A 20249-nucleotide genomic window follows, 5' to 3' on the forward strand; every position below is an offset into this window, starting at 1 on the left:
TTTCTCATTCACTAGTCAAAATTTCAATATATATTGAGTAAAGAGCCCAGGTAAAATTTTAGAGTGCGCCTCAAAAAATGGTTATTTCCCTTTGTCAAACAAACATACTGACAAATATTTTGGCATTACCAGAAATTTTAGCATACTTATAGTACTGTGACAACTTTACAGGACTGACCATGGTCTTCAGAGGTATGCAGTGGCTACCATGAACACCCGTAAAACTGCAGTCTCAGGATGTGACACTCCAATTAACAAACTAAGTTTCAGCAAAAGGTATTTTTCATTCACAACTGATGACTTTGCACTCTCAGTCTGGATGTTTCCTTTCCAGCCCATAAAACACAGCAAAGCAAGAATAGATACACTTTTCCATAAGGTAATACACATTAATATGAGATATCTGAATTCTCACAACTTATTTTTATTTCTGTGGTCCAGAAAAGACTTTCAAGCATGTAGTTAAAGTTTAAGAACATGAATAGCTTACTCGCCTTCTCTAGGAAAACTACCCTGTTTGAAGTTCTGTATGTGCATCTAGGCTCTGGCATGTCAGTCACAATATTTTAAAAAAGAAGTCATATACAGCCTCCTCTCCACAGGCATCTTTACATCGATCATGGAAATCTCAACAAGAAACCAAAAGTCAAATTTCCTATTGGATTTCTTCCTTCTGCTGAAATAATCAACTTTCTCCATAGTTTCCTCATCTAGAACATTTTTATGATGCTAGTAGATAGATGGGCAAATGCAAGCATCCTGCTCCTTGTGCCTTCAAAGCTATCACGTAAAGATAACAGTGTTTTCTTTTAATCTTTTTTTCATTACTGAATATTATGCTTACAACAATCCTGCTTTGCTACAGATGGTTTCCTGTTGTTTCTGCCAAATGTGAAATAGCTATAAAACTTGAAAAGGTTTTGATGCTGTCACTGTATGAAAAATTGCATCTACGAGGGAAAATTAAATATGAGCCTTAGCCTTTAATTGCTTTAATCTTACTTAGTAAGTGACTTTTTCACTCCCACCCCCGACTCAAAGCTTCCGATAACATGACCTGAAGGTAAAAATACAGCTACGTATTTTAGTCAGGTAGAAAGCCTTCATTAACAAAAACAAAAAAAGAGGAAGGGGAAGTAGATAATTCTCATGTCCAAACCAACCAAACAGCCACCAACTCCGGCTAACAAGAGCAGTGCTTTTGGCTCAGCTTCATAAAACATGTAAAGTCATTTCTGTTAGAAGACAGTGAAGTTCCTGTTTTCAGTGCTATAATAAGGAAATCTGTCATCTTAGCAGACAAATTACTAGAAAATGGCTTGTGTACTCCCTAGGGGACAGAGCCTTTCCTCCTTGCGTGGGCAAATCTCAGTGAACTCAGTGACAGCTTTACTTGAACACAGAAGAGTGTTAAGAAGTACTTCAAAGAAAAAATAAATTTTATACATTCCTCATATAATGTGGCAAACTGTTGATGCTCTCTATAGGCAAAGATTCAGTGTTGTATGGGAGAAAGGCTAGAGAAAAGACATGGGACAGGCACATGGCTTAAAAGTGGAGTATCAACAAACAAGTGAGCTGCACAGACTCTCAAATTTCTGCTAGTATTTGGCTGGCACCACATCAACATACTCATTTTCTAGAAAAAACAGTGAGCTTTTAACCACATCCTTCTGCCAACAAGGTAAGGCTATGTTCAATGCCATGGATCTGCCCATACAAGCACTGAGGGTAGATGCAAAGAGAGTAAATATTAGAAATCTCTGTGTTATTTTGAGTGCATTTGTCTGTCTGTTGCCTTACATTGAAGGCCTGGTATCTTTGGGCTCTGCAGATCAAAAAGCAAATGTTCTGTATGACACAAGAGATTTGGCAAGCACCCATTTCTGGAGGAAGAAACCATGCAATTGTAGTCTCACTCGACTGAGACATCAGACCTCAGCTTCCCAGCCGCTCAGACTTCTGTTGTTCATTCCTGGGCATGGACCTGAAAATCCATCTGCTACAAGAAGAAGTTCACTTTTGGTGGAAAGACAAGCCGGTGGGATTTTAGCTTCTTTTAACCTGTGTTATCTTTCTCTGCTCTGGAGGCTGGAATTTAAAAGCTGAGGCACAGGTGACATTGTGGGCAGGAGCAAGTGGAAAATGTGTACAATCGTCAAACTGCAACCAAATGTCTCATCTACATGTGGACTTGCCTCACCCATATGCTGTACCCCCGGGGGCACCCTTCACTGCCTCCTCAAAGGGCTCCTGGTGTTTCCCCATGCAGAGATAACTTACTCCAGAGATAACAGTTTGTTTGTTTAGTCTGGCTTCCACCTAAGGTAAATTAAAAACAACCTTCTACAAGTTCTGGGAGACCTGTACTGAACAGCTATGAACAAATCCCTGTAGTTCAACCCAGCTGTGGCTCCTGGTTCATTGAAAAGGTCTCCAGGCTGGGGGGAGAAGGGGTGCAGGGGCTACTTGGGATCTGTATGGCTGATGTGCTGAACCCGCTGCCTTCTCTGAGTGACCTTGCACATTGGCCAACTTTGAGATCTATGAAAAACAGTGGCCCCTTGCCTGGGCCAGGAAAGCATTCACAGAGAAGCACCTTTTATTTCTCTTTTGTAGCACCACATGTGTACATCTGGACCTTGGATGAAAATCAGAACGGGGCATGCAGGTCCCATTCAAATAGCTCCTGACATTACCGGATAGTCTCCTGGTGGCTTCATGGGGATGTAAACCAAGCCCCTGTAGGTTCGTTTACTTATATATTTATTTATTACCAATTTTGTCATTTGGTCACCAGCTGGATTATTTGCACCTTTCTCATGCAATTAAATGACACAAGCTGCTAATTCTGGATTTCTTTCTCATAACCAGCTAGAAACCATGATAGAAAACATAACCCTGCCACATCAGAGACGTTCTTCATATATCGTATTGTATTTGCATCTAGGTTTCCTTGTTTCTAGCCAATCTCATCTGTTATCTGTTTTGGTCTGCTTATGGGAACTGGTAATTTTTGAAAATTGAGAGCAAGGAAAGAACAATGTTCTTTTCCTTTGTATTTTACATCCTAAGGAAACCAATAGGATCTACACATACACATGAAAACATACCCCTCAAATTGGCAATAAGTTAGCACATGCTTTTTCTGTATGGAAAATTTAAAGAGACAAAGATCATCATGGGGAAGTATTTTAATGTAATGAAATAAATCTGTGCCCCATAGTGCTTGGATACTTGGCTCTGCTTTTGTCTCTCTTGGAGGGTGCTGACACTCAGACTTGGTGATGGATTAAACAGTGACAGCTGAGATAGTTACTGCCCTCAGCTGTGCATCCTGCCCTTTTGGAAATTACTGCCCTCCTGCAGCTGGCACAACTCAACGCTTCATGAATCTGGTTTCAGACTGCCAGACTTCACGCCAGCCATGGCTCATGTGGATTCACTGGCCCGTAAACTCTCGTGGCTTGGAGGTGAGTCTGTGAAGTGTTGAGCAGTACCTACTGTGCAGGTGGGAAAGGATCAGAAAGAAAGGGGGTGCCCAGCTGAAAGTGGTGCTGCTTCGCTTGGCCCCCTGTCACAGGCCACGGGGTGGGCAGCAGCCCACAGATCATTGTCAGCTATTTTAGGAAATACAAGTACATCTGACTCAGGGGACCCATTGTCATCAGCTACCTACCAAGGAAAGAAATGCCAAAATATCAAGTGACAAAAAGAGAACATCTCCCCAGCCTTTTTTGTTGTTGTTGTTGTTGATGATTTTTTTTTTTTTTGCAGCTGCCCTTCAGGGACAGAATTAAACTGTGCTCAGCACTGATTAAACTCTGCTCTTTTGAGGTCTAGCACAAATCTTTTTTGGTGACTTTGATAGGAAGACAAGTTTTACTTTAGGATGGTAATTTCAAACTCCTTTTTGTTATAAGTGGTAAATTTAAGTCCCATGTTTGAGGATGCCGTCTGTTTCATAGTTCCTAACTACAGCAGGCTATAAACCAGCACCAGGTATTTTAACAGATTATGCCATTTTTAGGCTTTGATCTTGTCCGTTCCTCATATTTTTGCATTCCCAGTTTTTCTCTTCCAAGATGCGTGATCTGAATGCACAGGGCCTTTTTGTCTCCTTCTTTTTAGTGACAGAAGCCAATTTCTATAAAGCCTCAATTGATCAGCTCTTAGTATACAGATCTGCTTCCTTCCTCGGTCCATCTCTCAAGCTGTGGAATGTGTATACAGTTGTGAGACAAAAATGGAGCATGTCACAGGAATGCATACTTTTAGTCCAGATAATTGTAAATATCTAATCCTGAACTATTAAAATGGTTCTTGCTTAAAATGAAAAGAAAAATCCTGACACTCAATCTGCAAATAATTGCGTGCTGCTTAACTGGCACTTCAGTAGTTTTTCTTTGTGATATATTCAAAGGAAGAGATGGATGCTCTGTCAGAATTAAAAGCTCTCTCAGTACTTGGCCATATGTTTCTGCTTTGGTCCCCAGTCTGCTACAGTGCTGAACAGAGGATAAACGCTGGTCTAACAGAGTTTCATATACAACACAACCTTGGGGGGAAGTGGGAAAAAAAGCAAATCTTTCCAGGGTTCCTTCTTACCAAAGAGTGGGCTTGGACTTGGATTCAGTCAAGTTTCACAGCACCATGTCCTGACCATAAAGCCTAATGAACTAGAGTCTCATTAACCAGAGCTCAAATATCTTTCTATGCCAGGCTCCAGTAGGGAAGCAAACATCTCGCAGAAGGTTGGTTGGGAAGGGTTGGATGCTGGAGGTTTGCAGCTAGGCTGATCTTGGCCTTTAAGATCAAAAGGGTCTCAGGTCTATCAACATTTCAGGATGCCACAAGCATAGTCAAGCTAAGCATTATGAACTCTTGTTTTTCCTCCACAGTGACCATTGACCATACCTAAATAATCTTCCCAAAACATAGTTTAACCCTCGCATGTTTATTGTCAGAGCAAGCCCCTGGATTGTCAGTTCATCAAGACCCTCCAAGCCTCGTGGGCACAGCAAGTCAGGCAAGGGGCAGCTGAGATACCACAAACTGCTGGAGAGGTTTCTTATGGGCAGGGAATGGGGCAACATTAACTTCTTGAAAAAGCCTTTCTGCTATAAAACTGACAGAGCTCTGGCAGCCACTTCTGCCACATCAAATCTTACCAGCTCTCCCCTCCCAAAAAGGAAACAAGCAGAATTTAAGGCACTGAATCAAAAAAGAGGCTTGGGTCTGTAGAACTAAGTCTGAAAAAGAATAAATGCCATAAACTCTATGAAATCCACTAGGGACTTTGCTATTCATTTTGCACTGCAGATGGTCAGACAATATGGTAATGTGGTAATGTAAAACCTGTTGCTAGATTCATGGCAGGTGATTCAGCTAAAGCATTGTGGATTAACTTCATAGGATGCCGCTTCTGATGGTTCAAAACCAGCACTCGACAGTGTCAGATCAGGAAGATGTGGCCCTGACTCCATCTGCACAGAGATTTGAAAATCCACTGGCAAAGCTTTAACTTCTTCAAAAAACAACAGCAGATAATGCTTCAAAACAGTATTTATTTATCTTTTATTCTTTTGCTTCTAATGGTCTCATTCTGAATTTGAAAATAACGTCCTCTCTACTTCCGTTCTGATTTCCCTACTGGGAAGAAACCAAAAGATCCAAGCTACATCAAGTCAGAAGAAATGTGTGCAAAGCTAACACAGTTCAGGAGGCTGTGTTTGATCACTAAATGTTGCCACGGAGCCAGCAAGAGCTGGGCACATCACCCTTGTGAGAGCTCTGCCGTGGACTGAGTGGGCCCAGGATCTCAGTTCGTTTGTTATAGAATTGGATGAGTAACAAATCAAACAAAAGAACAACAAGTTACTTGGCCTCCACATAGTATTTGGATGTCCTAGTCTTTTGCTTTATGAAGCCAGGTTTTAGTTTTCCGGAAAAAGTATGACCAAGCACAGTCCACACAGCGATCATCGGTACAGGTTAATAATACTTGCCAAGGTGGCCAGTCATAAATGTCACAATTCTGTCTTTGTTCAGTAATATCTAATCCTTTACAAGGACTTACCTTCTTGGAAAATACATGGCAAGAAAGTGTCTCTGGTTTTGCAAACAAGTTCTTGTCCTAACAATGTACTGACCAGAACATTTCTACATATTAGGGAGGAAGGTTTTTCCCCCAACAAGAGCTGCTGCTCCAGGAGCTGTTGCATAAAAAGGGGCACCTGTTATCTTCTGGATGCATCATAAAGAATACTGTAGGTCTTCAGGGTCAGGGGGGCACCAGAAGACAGCAAAGGCCTGGTCTGGAGAATAACCAGAGGAAGAAATGGGATGCCTTTAACAGGTGTGAATGGAAAGGCTGATCTATCCCCAGCTTCTCATGAATGACTCATGCAGGGTGTGGTCATGCTGGAAGCCTCAAGTTATTCTGCTATAGGCAGGAGCTCATGTTGCAATTTATCTACCCTTTAAGCTGAGAAGAGCAGCAGCATAGATACAATCTGAAACCCAGTTCCATCCTAGCATGGTCAAAGGAAACAACTCTGTTGAGGATATTAGAGGGGAATTCTTCCACTGATGACAACATGAGAAAAACATTATCTTAGTATTAATCTTATCTTCAAAAGATTATGCTGCTATTTTTTGAAAACTGAAACTTAGACTATTTATCTAGCACAGCTATGTTGGTTCAATTAGAAATTGTAGACTCTGTCAAAATATTCCAGCCCTCCAAGAAATGTCACCCTTACATGTAAAGTTGACATGATTTGCACGAAGCCATTTTCAGAGGAATTCTAAACACCTTTGTGATACAGTCATGCATCTAGTTCAACATTTTCAGTGAGGTGATTTCCACTGCATACAATTCAGTACAATCCCTTGAAAAAGACCATCTAACAATCTGATGTGAAAAAATAAACCACCTACTTATGGCAGCCCTTTTCTGTGGACACGTTCTCATCTGAGATCTTTGTTGCGGTCAGACTATATTACTGCAAACAGCAACACAACTGTGCTGCACCCTGCCAACCAAAAGAGCTGGGTCAAGCTTTAGTAACAGTTTCACCCTTGTCAGACATCTCTAGTGAAATTGCGTTCACAGTAGCTTACCTGAAAGTGAAATTGTCCACACTGAGTGGTGCAGAGCCAAACTGGCTGCTGATGAATGTAATTTATTTCCTTCATTTGATTGTCCTTGTTTCATTTAATTTCAAAATGAATTTCTTAATTGTGTTGCCTGATGTTTCTTTTGTATTCTTTTCACTTTCTATGTCTCAGACATTTCTGACTGAGAATAACAAAGAACTGAGTAATCCTGATCACGGTCATGCTGTTTGACTCCATTTTGTATAATCACATTTTGTACAATCCTTTTAAAATCTGGGATCTTTCTTATAGACCTGCCAGAGATTTCCACTATTTGTCCAAAACATTTCAAGAGCTATAATTTGAAACTGCAATGTACAAGATTACATTCCTCTACTGCAGAGAAGTGGAAGCAGCAGCCATGTGCTTCGTCTATTCCAGCAGCCGTAGGTGCAAAAGTTCTCCTTGTAGCTTGAGGCATATAACGAGGTTTTGGGTGGTACCCCAAGGAAGTGTTGATCACTAAGCTCCTTGGCATCATTGCACTAGATGAGGATCTTACCCCTTATCCCATGCGGGACAGATCTGAGTGCTATCCAGAGCCCCTTCATGTACTACCTAAAGCTCCACAGGTTGCAAAAATGAGAACACTTTTTCTCTTAGGCACACAAGTGTCTAGCTGCACTTTTTTCCTAATCCACTGTATCAGTTCTGTAGCCATGGCAGCAGCAGGTAAAAACACCCAGCTGAGTATCAGTGACCATCTTTCACAGTTGTACAAGGCTCATGCAGGACACTTTACTGTTGGAGTAAGTTTTACAGCCCTGGCTGAGCTCTCCGTTCCCTCAGATGTAGCTGAGCTCGGCATTTCAGAGCTAGTCCAGCACTACGTACAGCTGCAGTGCACTGTGCTTGAATCAGGTATACGATGCCACTGCTGCCCAGGTGCTCCCCAGTGTGGGCAGCAGCTTGCTTTCCGCTCCACACCTCAGTCCCCCAGCACCCTTTTTCAGTGAGATTGTGGAAACGAGAAATAAAAATTGGCACACTACAAAAATATTCACACGTACATGCAGTCAGTCTCAACACTACCAACGCTGCGATATCTCACAGCATTAGTAGTAATTTCAAAAATATAGTAACAGTCCCAAATGTACAGGCAAATTAGTTTGCAATGTTAACACAAACCCCAAACAAGCAGCCTCACTATCCTCTGGAGAATTATGTACATCCACTCAAATAAAAAAATCCTGCTGGCTCCTCTAGAGTTTGTGAACTGATCAGAACATCAGTACTTTTAATAGTAAGTCTGAAGCACATTCAATGTGAGCTTTTAATCACAGATGCTACCAGGAACTGTAGCTGCTTTCTCATATTCACATTTTAAAAAGCGATTATTAGTCTGATACCGGGAGCAGAGAAACTCACTGAATGGCAGATCTTGTTCAAACGAAACCTAAACCCGACAAGATTTCCAGCCACAGCCCTCAGTGACATCCCCAGGACGGAGCGGCTCCCAGACCAGTGCCACGCCAGCTTTGGATAGAGGCAGCAAAGACGCTTGACACCAGCCTACCTTGCTCAGATGGGCTCACCACCACTGAAGCCTGGAGAAGCGGTCCACCCTTGGGTACAGGGCTCAGGATAACCCCTTGGTCGGACTCTCACAGGTGCCGAGACTCAGGCACAGCCAGCGTGCGTCTCCTGTTCTCTCAGAGCTTGTCATGAATGTCCCAAACTCGGTCCCAGAGAACCCAAACACACCAAAGCCCCGAGCTGTCGGCTCCCTTCGCAAGCTCGGAGAGGTTTCCAACAATTTCTTCCCGCCCGCTCTCTGCCGGGGAAGTTTCATCAAGCCCCGGAGCGGGCTCCGCTCGCTGCTGAAACTCGCCTACCCCACCTAGAGGTGCACCACAGGATGAGGAGGAGCCCCTCATCCCTTCCCCGCTCCTGCTGAATTCGGATTTTGCTGGTGAACTGGAAGAAAAGAAGGTTTCAGCAGGTTTGGCACGGAGGAGAGGAGCCGGACCCTGCACTGGGGAGCAGGGAAACACTTCTGGGAAGCTCCTGGGAACAGATGAGACAAGGGGGAAGATGACAAATCAAACTTTTTTTTCACATATACCTAGGTTTTAAGGGAATTTGAGGTGAATCCCCATACATTTGCCTCTGAAGCCTACCTCACTTTCCTACCCCTCCAAATTAGGTTTGGGGAACCCCCAGACCTCCCGCAAGACTCCATCAGGGAAGGACCACATGAGAGACCCCAAGAATCATTGCGTCTCAAGGATCTGTGGGCAGGCCAGGCAAATTCTAAAGGAATAACTTCAATGTGTTTCAAATGGAAAATACTATAGCTACCTTTCTGAAGTACTGATCCTTTTCTTCCAAAGCAATGCACAAATATTCTTATACTGTTGAAATTTTTAAGGTTCCAAATTCTGGCTGCCAACTAGCTGTCCTTGAGGGAAATGCCACTATTTCTGCAAAGACAGTGTTCCATAGAATTGGAAAATGTGAAATAACCTATTCAGATAGCATTATTTAAGAGTGAAGCAAAACGAAATGAATTGTGAAAAAAACAGCACACCTGAAAATGGCCTGAGTGCAACTACCATTAGTTAATTCAGAGGTCACAAAGGAGAAAGATATCAACATTACGTCTATTTTTGTGAGCATCCAACATGTACTATGAAAAGTTGATGGTGCTTGGTAGGTCAGTGGAAAATAATTCTCAAATGAGACCGTTCAGCCTTGTTAGGCTACAAGATTTAGAAAATCTGTATTCTTGTAAGTCCACAGCTGACCTGACTATCATCATGCTGTTTGGCAAGTGTGTGCATTGGAAACAGGGGTGCATTTGTTCTTATCAACACATACCAAAATCCATGTTATGAATGAGCATTATATTATAATTGGGCATAATTTCATTTTACTAAGATATTAAATTCAATAGTTCCAGTTGTCAAAGACTGACCCTGGAGCTACATTGCAAGTTGCTTCCTTCATACCTGCAGAGAAGAAAAGGTTATGGTTGGTATCATGACAGACATGATGGTATCTGACCTTCCAAAGGGGCTGCTTCTCTTAGCAGCAAGTGAATTGTTCTTGAATTTAGTTCCTTGCTGAGATTAGGTTATATGAAAGACAAGGACGAAGGTAGGAATAGATGACAAGTGAAATGATGGAATAAATTGGGAATGAGATTATCTCCCTACAGCCTACAGGGTGTATCTGTTCCTGAGAAGAGACCATAGAATCGTAGAATGTCTTGAGTTGGAAGGGACCCACAAGGATCATCGAGTCCAACTCCTGTCCCTACATATGACAACCCCACAGTTCACACCATGTGTCTGAGGGTGGTGTCTAGTCTCTTCTTGAACACTGTCAGGCTTGGGGTCATGACACCTCCCTGCAGAGCCTGTTCCAGTGCTCCACCACCCTCTGGGGAAAGAACCTTTTCCTAATGTCCAACCTAAACCTCCCCTGGCACATCTTCCTGATATTCTCATGGGTTCTGTCATAGGTCACTAAAGAGAAGAGTTTGGTGCCTGTCCCTTCTTCTCCCATTGCGAGGAAGCTGTAGACCACAATGAGGTCTCCCCTCAGTTGCTTCCAGGCTGAACAAACCAAGTGACTTTAGCAGCTCCTCATACGGCTTCCCCTCCAAACCCTTCACCAACTTCATAGCCCTCTTCTGGACCCTCTCCAGTAGCCTTATATCCTTTTTATCGTGTGTTGCCCAGAACTGCACACCATGCTCCAGGTGAGGTCACACCAGTGCAGAGCAGAACGGGACAATCACCTCCCTTGCCTGGCTGGCAATGCTGTGCTTGATGAACCCAGGACACCGGCCCTCTTGGCTGCCAGGGTACACTGGTATCTCATGTTCAACTTGCTGTCGACCAGAACCCCCAGATCCCTCTCTATGGAGCTGCTCTCCAGCATCTCGTCCCCCAGTCTGTATGTACAGCCAGGGTTGCTGTGTCCCAGGTGCAAAATCCGACACTTGTCCTTTTAGAACTTCATGTGGTTGGTGATTGCCCAGTTCTCCAATTTGTCCAGGTACCTCTGCAGGGCCTCTCTGCCCTTGAGAGGGTCAACAGCACCTCCCAACTGAGTGTCACTGGTAAACTTACTTGGTATTCCAGTACTTACTTAGTGTTCCCAGACAAAGGTAGTAGGGCCATGAAAGACAGAAAAAGTGTGGAGTAGAAAGAAGTAGAACAATAGGTTTTTAGCTCCATTTCCTGTGGAAACAAGGCTCATGTGATGTTTGTGTTCCTTCCCAACAACTTTTGAATCTACTGGCCAACAAAGATACATCCTCAGAAGTCTCTAACAGTTAACAGCTGGGTAAAAACAGTCATTCCTAATTTGTTGACCAGATTTGAGGAAAGCACAATGTGAACACACCTTTTGAGAAAGCAACAAATCCACACAGAGGGAGACCTCACATGTTCTCCAGCCACCCAAAAAGCATGCATCTTCTTAGACCACACAAGTCAGTCAACCCACGGGACACAAATCTGTAGGAAATTAGGATTCATTAGTTCTAGTACTTCTGAAGCAAGATGTTTTTCTGAGGATGGTTTTTCATCATGGATCAGAGAGGTACCACAGGATTTTATGGTTTATGTTTTTAGCCAAAATTAGGTTATTCTTCATTCTTCCATTTCTCCCAGTCTTCTACGCAGAGAGCAATCAAAAGCAACAACAAGAATGTGTTCTCAGCTGTTTAGCAGCCCTGCTGATCTCAGGTCATCCAGGACATATGTAGGGTACAATCACAGTGTAGCACAGGTGCCTAAGGTCCTGCCTCTGAGTGGGCTCCCTGTGGTTTGGTCTGGTAGTCCACATCCTACCAGGACTGACAGCTGACCCATTGAACTGCTCAGCAGGGATGCTGAGTATGTGCCCTTTGCAGTGGTGAAGGGATGTGTGGAAAAAAAGAGAAGCTCATCCTTAAGTGACTCAATAACAGTGGAAAAGTAAGTATGAATGAAAAAGAAGAGCTACATTTGTCAAAGGGCCTCCAAAATGAGAATTTTTTGTTGTCACATTGAAGCCTGGCATCAAGTATCAGGCTGAAAGGATTAACTTCCGCTTTCAAACCCTATGATATCCACATGTGTCCACCTACCCTCTCTGACACATCTGAAATTTCTGCCCTGAGCACCTAGCTGGAATGAGGGGACTTGCAAGCATTAGTGCCAAAATAAGTGTATGCGATCACAAGGGAGGAAAGGAAGGGTGGACTGTGATAACCTATGAACTCAGACATCTCAACTTACGAGGCTTCTTACTGCTTACCTTTTCTATCAGGATGGAGGGCTCTGTGGCACATGAATACCTTTTGTCACATAATCATCCTTCCACCCTACCTTCAGTCATGTCAGTAGTACCTCTTAGGTTCATCCAGAGGGCCTCTGTCTTCCCTCAAGTCATGGGAGAGGTAGGGCGGCATGAAAACTGCCTGCATTATGTGTCTAAAAAAGACAGTGGGTTTGCCTTGTGTGCATTCTTATTGCTCTCATCAACTAAGTAAGGCTGATGGGATTCTCCCTTTTGCATCTTGCATCCTCTCCCTTTACTGCAGGGTCTGGAATTCTCCTGTCCAGCCGTGCTGCAGAACGCTTGCATCCAGAAATGGTGATATGAGGAGGAAAAGGAGAGAGGATTGTTGGACACTTTGGTCCTTGGAGATCCTTTCTCCTTTTGTGGCAGAAAATCATCTGCTTTATATCTAAAATGGAGTAGTCTAGAGACCTCTTTTGTCTCCCCGAAGTTGTGATATTCATCTTGTTTCAAAATTAAGGACTCAGAGAGAAAGAGGTGTAAAAAGGAAAAGTAAAATAATTGAACAGGACATCCTAGGAATGAAAAGACAGCACTTCTGAGGATGTGTTTGACAAAGACCTCCTTTCCCAGAGCTAATATTTATTTCCTAAAACACAAAATCGCAAGCACATACCTGCAAAAGTCTTCCATCTTCCATTACTATCCCACTTGCTTCAAAGGCTGGACTTACTGATGTTAAACTGATGACTACCTGTGAGTGTGCTCATTCAGGGCTTTTAACTCTCTTCCTTGCCTTCTTAATCAACCCGTTCTCCTCAGTCAGGTTTGTTGCAGCACCTACCACCACCCCCAGCCCTTCTCTCCCAACACTTTCTGCCCCCGTGTGGTTGGCTTATAGGTTCTGTTCTTCACTGGTTGCCTCCTCTGTCTGTGAACCACTATGTTGCTTTTTAGTTGTTGGGTTGTTTGTTTGTTTATTTTGGTTTTTGCTTTTTGTTTTGGTTTTGAGTTTTGGTTTTGTTTTGGTTTGGTTTTTTTTCATTAGGACAGAGAAAACACATGTGGGTGCTGGTTTGTGTAGAAACTAGTCAGAAAAAGGCTTCCTCCAGACAGAAAAGTTTGTTTGATTCCAAAAGGTATCTCTCAGAGATTCTTCAGATTCTCCTGGCTCTCTTCTCCAGTTGAGTCATTACAAGTCCCCATCCTCAGAGGTATCTGGGAACTGAAGCTGATTACCGATAGTCACAAAATCCTATGTAGCATTTGGAAACCTTCCAAATCATTAGGCAGACTATTCCAGGCTAGTTTGTTTAAATATTTTTCTAATTTTTCAGAATTATGTCTTTCTACAAGGAAGGCAGCAGGAGTCTGAAAATTATGAAGCAGTTAGCTTAGATCGAACACCAACAGTAACCATGCTCTTGTGTTTGTAATAAATATTTGAAATAATTAAAAACATATTTCTGTGCCTTCTAGAATGTATGCAATTACCAAATGTATTAATCATGACTCCTTTCCTAGAAGGAAGATCTCATACCAACTACTGTAGAAGTAGTTAAACTATAACCAAATTAAACTACCCTTTGTCTTGTTACTGAGAAAGAACACTTTATATGCTACAGGAGACATTCTTCATGGTCTTTCAAAAACTGAGAGAGGCTTTGAAGAACACAGAAGGATGAATCCAAGTACAATCCTTTCTCAAATGTCCAAAAAGCCAAGAGAAGAGAAGATGCTAGGAAAGAGTTAAGCTGAATGGCCAGGAGCAGCTGGAGTGCAGGACACTTGTGATACATTGCTGTAGGAGCATGTATTAAGAGTACTCTTAAGAGTCCTTTTCCTGCATTACAAACACCCATTGAAGTTTTGATATTGATTTAATAAAAAGATTGGATGCCAGGACAGTCAGCAGTTCAAGCCCTTTTGAGCTAGACTTTGGATATAAAGTTTTAAACCTGGGATGAGCAGATATTTGATGTGTTCCACTACATTTCTATCTGGATTTGTAGCTTCTTTCTCCACAGTTTGCAGTTATTGTTTTGCATTGTAATTTTTCACTTTTTCATATATGTTGTCCTTTTCTATGCATTTACTTTTTTTTCGTACTTACCATAGTAAAATTACTTCCTTTACCAAAGTCTTTCCATATAGTTTTGTTTTGTTCTGTTCTTTGATGCATATTCTCTAGACAAGTCATTTCTCAAACAGTTTCTTTCTTTTCCTTGTCATACTCATATTTCTAAAACTTTGTCAAATTTCATGAGGTTATATTATTTGGAGAGAAGGGAGAACTGCGAGTATTAAAGAACATTAATCTGTGATGCTTCTGGGTCTGTTATTTGTAGTTCCAAACTTTTTCAATGCTATGAGAGATTTGTTCCATCTTCATCTTTGATATTCTTGCCTTTCTTATCTAATTTCAGTATTTGTCTGCTGAAATCATCCAGCCCAGAAGATGCCCATGTCAGACAGTTTCTTTATTATCCTAACTTTTAGGGAAGCCCTTAGGATATGCATATACTAAATATAAATTGTACATACTTACGCACATGCTGATGTTCTGTCCGAAATTAAGATGACAACCTGAGCTGACCTTGTATTTTTTGTCTTTTCAAAACAGTCCAACTTTACCAGTGCATCTATCTTTGGTATCAAGTTGTCAGAGACAATAACAGTTGTGAAAAGTCAAAGTTCCTTACTAACAGAGGAAAGGGAGCAATTTTGCCTATGCTAATATTTAGCAAAGTCTTTCATTAGGAAACCTTAACATAACCCAGATTTTGACTTAAGTATTTAAATTTTGAAGAAAGGAAAAATTGTAGTTTGCATTTTGCTACTATTCATCCCAATCTGAGAGAAGTACAAGTGTGTGAAAACTGTTGTTTGCTTTTCCACAATGAAAAGTAAGTTATTCAATTTTGCAAACATTCTTCCTGTTTTAAATATGCTCCAGTGGTGTGGAAAATGGACAAAATTCTTTCCCTGTAATTATTTCTTGTAAATGTTATTTGCACTGTAGTGCTGATTTGAAAGGAATAGAAATCTTCCTCCTGTGTTTTTAATGGCACATCTCTGGTGCACAGGAAGAATACAAGAGCTGTGAATGTGAATGTGAGTGGAGGGAGCAGAGGAAAGAAGGAAAGAGAGAAAGGAAGGCATAGGGCAATGGTTAGGTTGGAGGGAACAAAGGAAAGGACAATGACAGGCTAAAAGGATGGGACAGCATAACCCCAAACCAAACCAACCAACCAAACAAAAAACCACTTCCATGTAAACTAGCTTTCAGTCCAACTAACTAACACCTTTCACTTTGATGCTCTGCTCGTGCCTTGCATGTTTTGAATTTGTTTGAAGGTGTAGAAAGTGTTTGAAAGCGTAGAAAGAATATATAAAGTGGTGATGGTTGTGTAACTGAGCTTTAATTAGCATATTAGAGTTCCCAATTCATTTTCACAAGTATAAATAGGTGTTTTGTGTATGTGATCCTGAAAGTTGACTGGCTGATCTGATAAAATTCATCAGTACTTTTATATCTTGCTTTTTGTCTGCTACTTCACTGAGAAAATGCCATGGAAAGATGGAATTTGTGATACATGAGAGGCTTAAGCAATTTGCTGATTCTCCTAGGAAAATATGAAATTGCTACTGAATTGAGGCAGGACACACAAGGAAAGCTGGGATTGAACTAGCATCTTCTATTTCAGTAGGTGCTTATGAATGAATATGTCTCCTGCACTTCTTGCTCCACCAGGAAATAATCTAAACTTACAAGTGAACTTTGCTGTTGTGCATACGCTAAAATGTCTTGGACTTTAACTTGCTGCAGTCAACAAGGCCATTGACTTCATGACATCTGGATTTTCTCCCTGGGCTGTCTGTGGACATGGGGTTCTGTCCCCATCCTTCGTTTCAAAACAAGACTCAGCCATCCCTGGAGACATTCCAGACCAGGCTGGCCAGGGTTCTGAGCAACCTGATCTAGTTGCAGATATCCCTGCTCATTGCAGGAGGTTGGACCAGATGGCCTTTGAAGGTCCCTTCCAACCCAAACTACTGGTCTACAATTCTATCAAAAGGAGAAGAAGGCAATGAGAATTAGAAAGAAGAGCAAGATGAGGGAAAACTTTCAGACGGAGAGAGGGAGAGATAAAACTGGGAATGACCAAAGGACATGAAGGATAGTATCATTTTAAATGACGGTTGGATTTTTTTGTGTTTTGTTTTTGGGTTTTTTTGTAGGTTTTTTTTGTTTGGTTGGTTGATTTTTGTTTGTTTTTTGGTGGTTTTGTGAGTTTTTTTTGTTTGTTTGGGGTTTTTTTTGTTTTTTGTTTGTTTGTTTGTTTGTTTGTTCTCTGAAATTAAAATCTGCAGGCTTCTTAGGTCCATATGTATATCCACGGCTGGACATCTAGGTACCCACATGCATCCCTGTGAAGGGAAGAGGGGACACAGTATGAGACCAACACTAAAGTTGCAAAGCCAGAATTCAGGGAATTGCCCCACTGAAGGTTGTGCAACCTCTGTCCTCACATACTGGATATTTACGCACCTCAGCCAACATACATTGAACAGGTAGCACTTTTACCAGTTCCTTTTTTCCTTCCTTATGCAATGTGTAAGCACGAACATTATTAATGAGACAACATCAAGCCCTGCTACACCTTTATTAACTTTCTTATGGATGTTGCCGAGATATTATGGATGTTTCTTGTAAAACATTCAATATTCCAGAGCTTTACAAGCAATATTGATTGTTTCTTCAATTTCTCTCTAAAATGGCTGGTGTTAGCCTGATTTAATAGAAAAAGAAGGGAAATAGAGAAGAAACGATGACCAAATATGCCCGATAATTTCAGATATTTGATTTCAAATGCCTCAGGACTGATTTTTCAGGCTACATCACTGCATACAGCACTTGATGCCTTCCAGAATGTCTTGCAGTCACTTCAGTGGCAGCCAGCGCAAGCGCTTATCGCTCTGTCAGGTCTGTATTGTGCATCTCATGGGAAGCAGGATAAGAAGGCAGGGACCCTTGGGACAAGGTTGTGTCAGAGGCAGTGTTTCCAAGACAGTATTCAGCTGCCTGATGTGTGAAAATTCTCCTTCTCCTCCTGCCTCCCTTTGCCTCCACCTTTGACAACTCCTGTGATTAGGAGCTTCACTTGTTCAGGGATTATGGCAAATGAAGCCAAATCTAGTAAAAAGCACAGTACATTAGCATATAATTAAACAGTATACTGTGGTTTTCACTGGCAAAGAAATTTGAGTAACTCATTACATTCAGCCCCAGATGCCCAGTTTTGCCTTATCTTGTGTAACTCCTACCAGTCAGTAGGAGTCAGTAACTCCTATCAGTCTCCAGAACTGTCATACTCATCTGGTGACTTTCTATACTCAGTTTGCACATGAAAATACACCAATAAGGATATAAGACCAAAACTACTCAAAACCACTTTATTCCTGATTAACCTCAGCAAGAGTCATAAGATGTCCTGTCCAAACAGGTAACCAAAACCCTGCAGGACACCCAGGAATCCAAAAGCTTCACACTTATTGCCAAGGAGCACTTATGCAGTGTTTTTAAGCAGCACAAAGAGTGCATTTGTTATACCACTAAAATTTACAAGATCTGAATGGAAAGCCAAGAAGCAGTAGGCATTGGAGGTGCCTGAATGATGGGCCATCTTATCTGGCAGCCTCCACCTTTGATGGATCAGGCTTTATCTCAGGATTTGTCTGAAACTTAAACTGGCCACAGCAAGTCCTGACACATGGCAAGAGCAGTAGTCACCACCATACTAAAGCATATATTCACTGTTACACTTATGGGGAGCTATGTGAGGGAATTCTTTATTTGATATTTGTCCTCTTCAAACAGCTGTAGGATATTATGGTCATTTAGCCCCTCAGAAAATGAATTAGGTTCTGAGACTTATTGACAGATATTTCAAGCATGTCCTGAGCCAGTAAATACCTTGCTTTTGGCATAAACTTGGAGGGTCACATCTTGGAGTGTGATTGTTGTATGTATGTGTTGAATAAAACACTGGAGTCATCTGACTTGGAGAAACCACTTAGAAAGGTAACTAGAAAGGGTAACCAGAGCTTTATTTTAAGCATTTATTATCATTTGGATGCTAATATAGTTTTCTGATATGCAATAATCACTTCAATTTATTAAAAAACTATAAACAGGGCATGAACAGCTCTGACATTATATGCGCCTTGTAAAATTAGGTTTCTAAACTGGTGGTGATTTGAGCCATTTGTTCAAACTCAAAGTCTAATTGAAATTTGGATCATAAATTCAGGGGTAAAACTGACCAAAATGATGTAACAAATTTTCATTTATATGGTGGAAAAAATCAAAGAGGCCTAGCTCATAAGTTTGGTCAAAACAAATTTCTAGGTCTAGCAGAATATCATATTCCATTCATTACCCACCTGGTGTCCATGCTCTTTCTCAGAGTGACAGGAGAGTTTAAATTCACATCCCTTAAAATCAATTGCGTCTTCATTACTCTTAATATATGTAATGCATCTTTAATTTAGGAAGCTTGTATTAAGAGGAAATATTTAGGATACTTTTCCAAGTACAGTATATTTTGGCTCACAGGATATTTTTCAAAGACATTGCAATGAATTTCCATTTTGTTTATAACTTCTTCTTTGGCAGATTACTTGCCTCACGAATGTAGATGGCTTGCAGACTTGATTAATATTTTAATATGCTATTGTATCACCTGCAATGTATGACTGTGGTATATTACTAACCTTCAACATACATAATAAATTCTAAATGACAGCTGGTTAAAAAGACCAAACCCAGTCTTGTGATAATACTTCTGTATGAGTGCTGATGATTCAAGGTTAGTGGGAAGTCTGGAGGCCAAGCTGACTCCACCACCTGCACCATTTATTACCCACTGAGAGGCTGTTCTCTGAATAGCCTTCTTGTTTCCATTTTAAAGGTGAACTGTAAGACCATGTGCTTGCTCAGAGGAAGGGTCCCAGTTCTGTCTGTCCTGAAGCAGTTTGTTACCTCTCTTAGAACAGAACCCACGAGAACCTACAAGAACCTACCTTGCATTTAGTTCTTACAACATACCAACTGAGCTGCTTGGGATCCTTTTCCAAAAAGAATCCAAAGCTTTTTACAGGATTATTTTAAAAGCTAATTCCTGGAAAAATACCCTCAGGATAGAAGGTGTATATAGGTGTGTGAGAAGCATCTATGTGTATTTCCCTTTCCAGCACAGCCAACAAAACAGTATTCAAAGTATTCCCTTGGTATATAGGGCCTGAGTTAAACAGGGGGCTTACACCGTAGCCTCTTCCAAGCATTTTCACTGTTTGCTGGTTAAAGGCTTTTATCTTCTTTATTTTTTTCATTTAAACTAATGAGTGGAGACAGAGAAAACTGCATTGTGGTGTTGGCAGCAGCCAAATATTTTGTTTTAAACCAATGCATTTTTGTATGCTTTCTCTTGCCCACGGTCTTGATTGCTCTGGGCAAGACTCCTCAGTACCATTAGTGAGCATGTAAATAGTATCCATGAAGTCAATGAGCTACTGTTGAAGTGGCTACTGTTCAATGACAGCAGAAAACAACTCTGTGCTGGCAGCCTGCACAGATGTCTTAAGATCTTGTGCCTGAAGATATACGAGCCAGTCTGTCCCTCTGCTTGTATCTTGAATTGACTTTGAAAACACGTTCACAAAATGTTATACCTGGGAAGGGAGATTGAGAGTCATGAGGTCCTGCCTGGAGCACAGTGATACAGGCTGGACTGACAGATGTCACTTGTGCCCCTCATGCAGTGCCCACGCTGGCTGATTTACCTTCT

Source organism: Nesoenas mayeri, assembly GCF_963082525.1.
Source record: "Nesoenas mayeri genome assembly, chromosome: 1".
In the NCBI taxonomy this organism is placed as follows: domain Eukaryota; kingdom Metazoa; phylum Chordata; class Aves; order Columbiformes; family Columbidae; genus Nesoenas; species Nesoenas mayeri.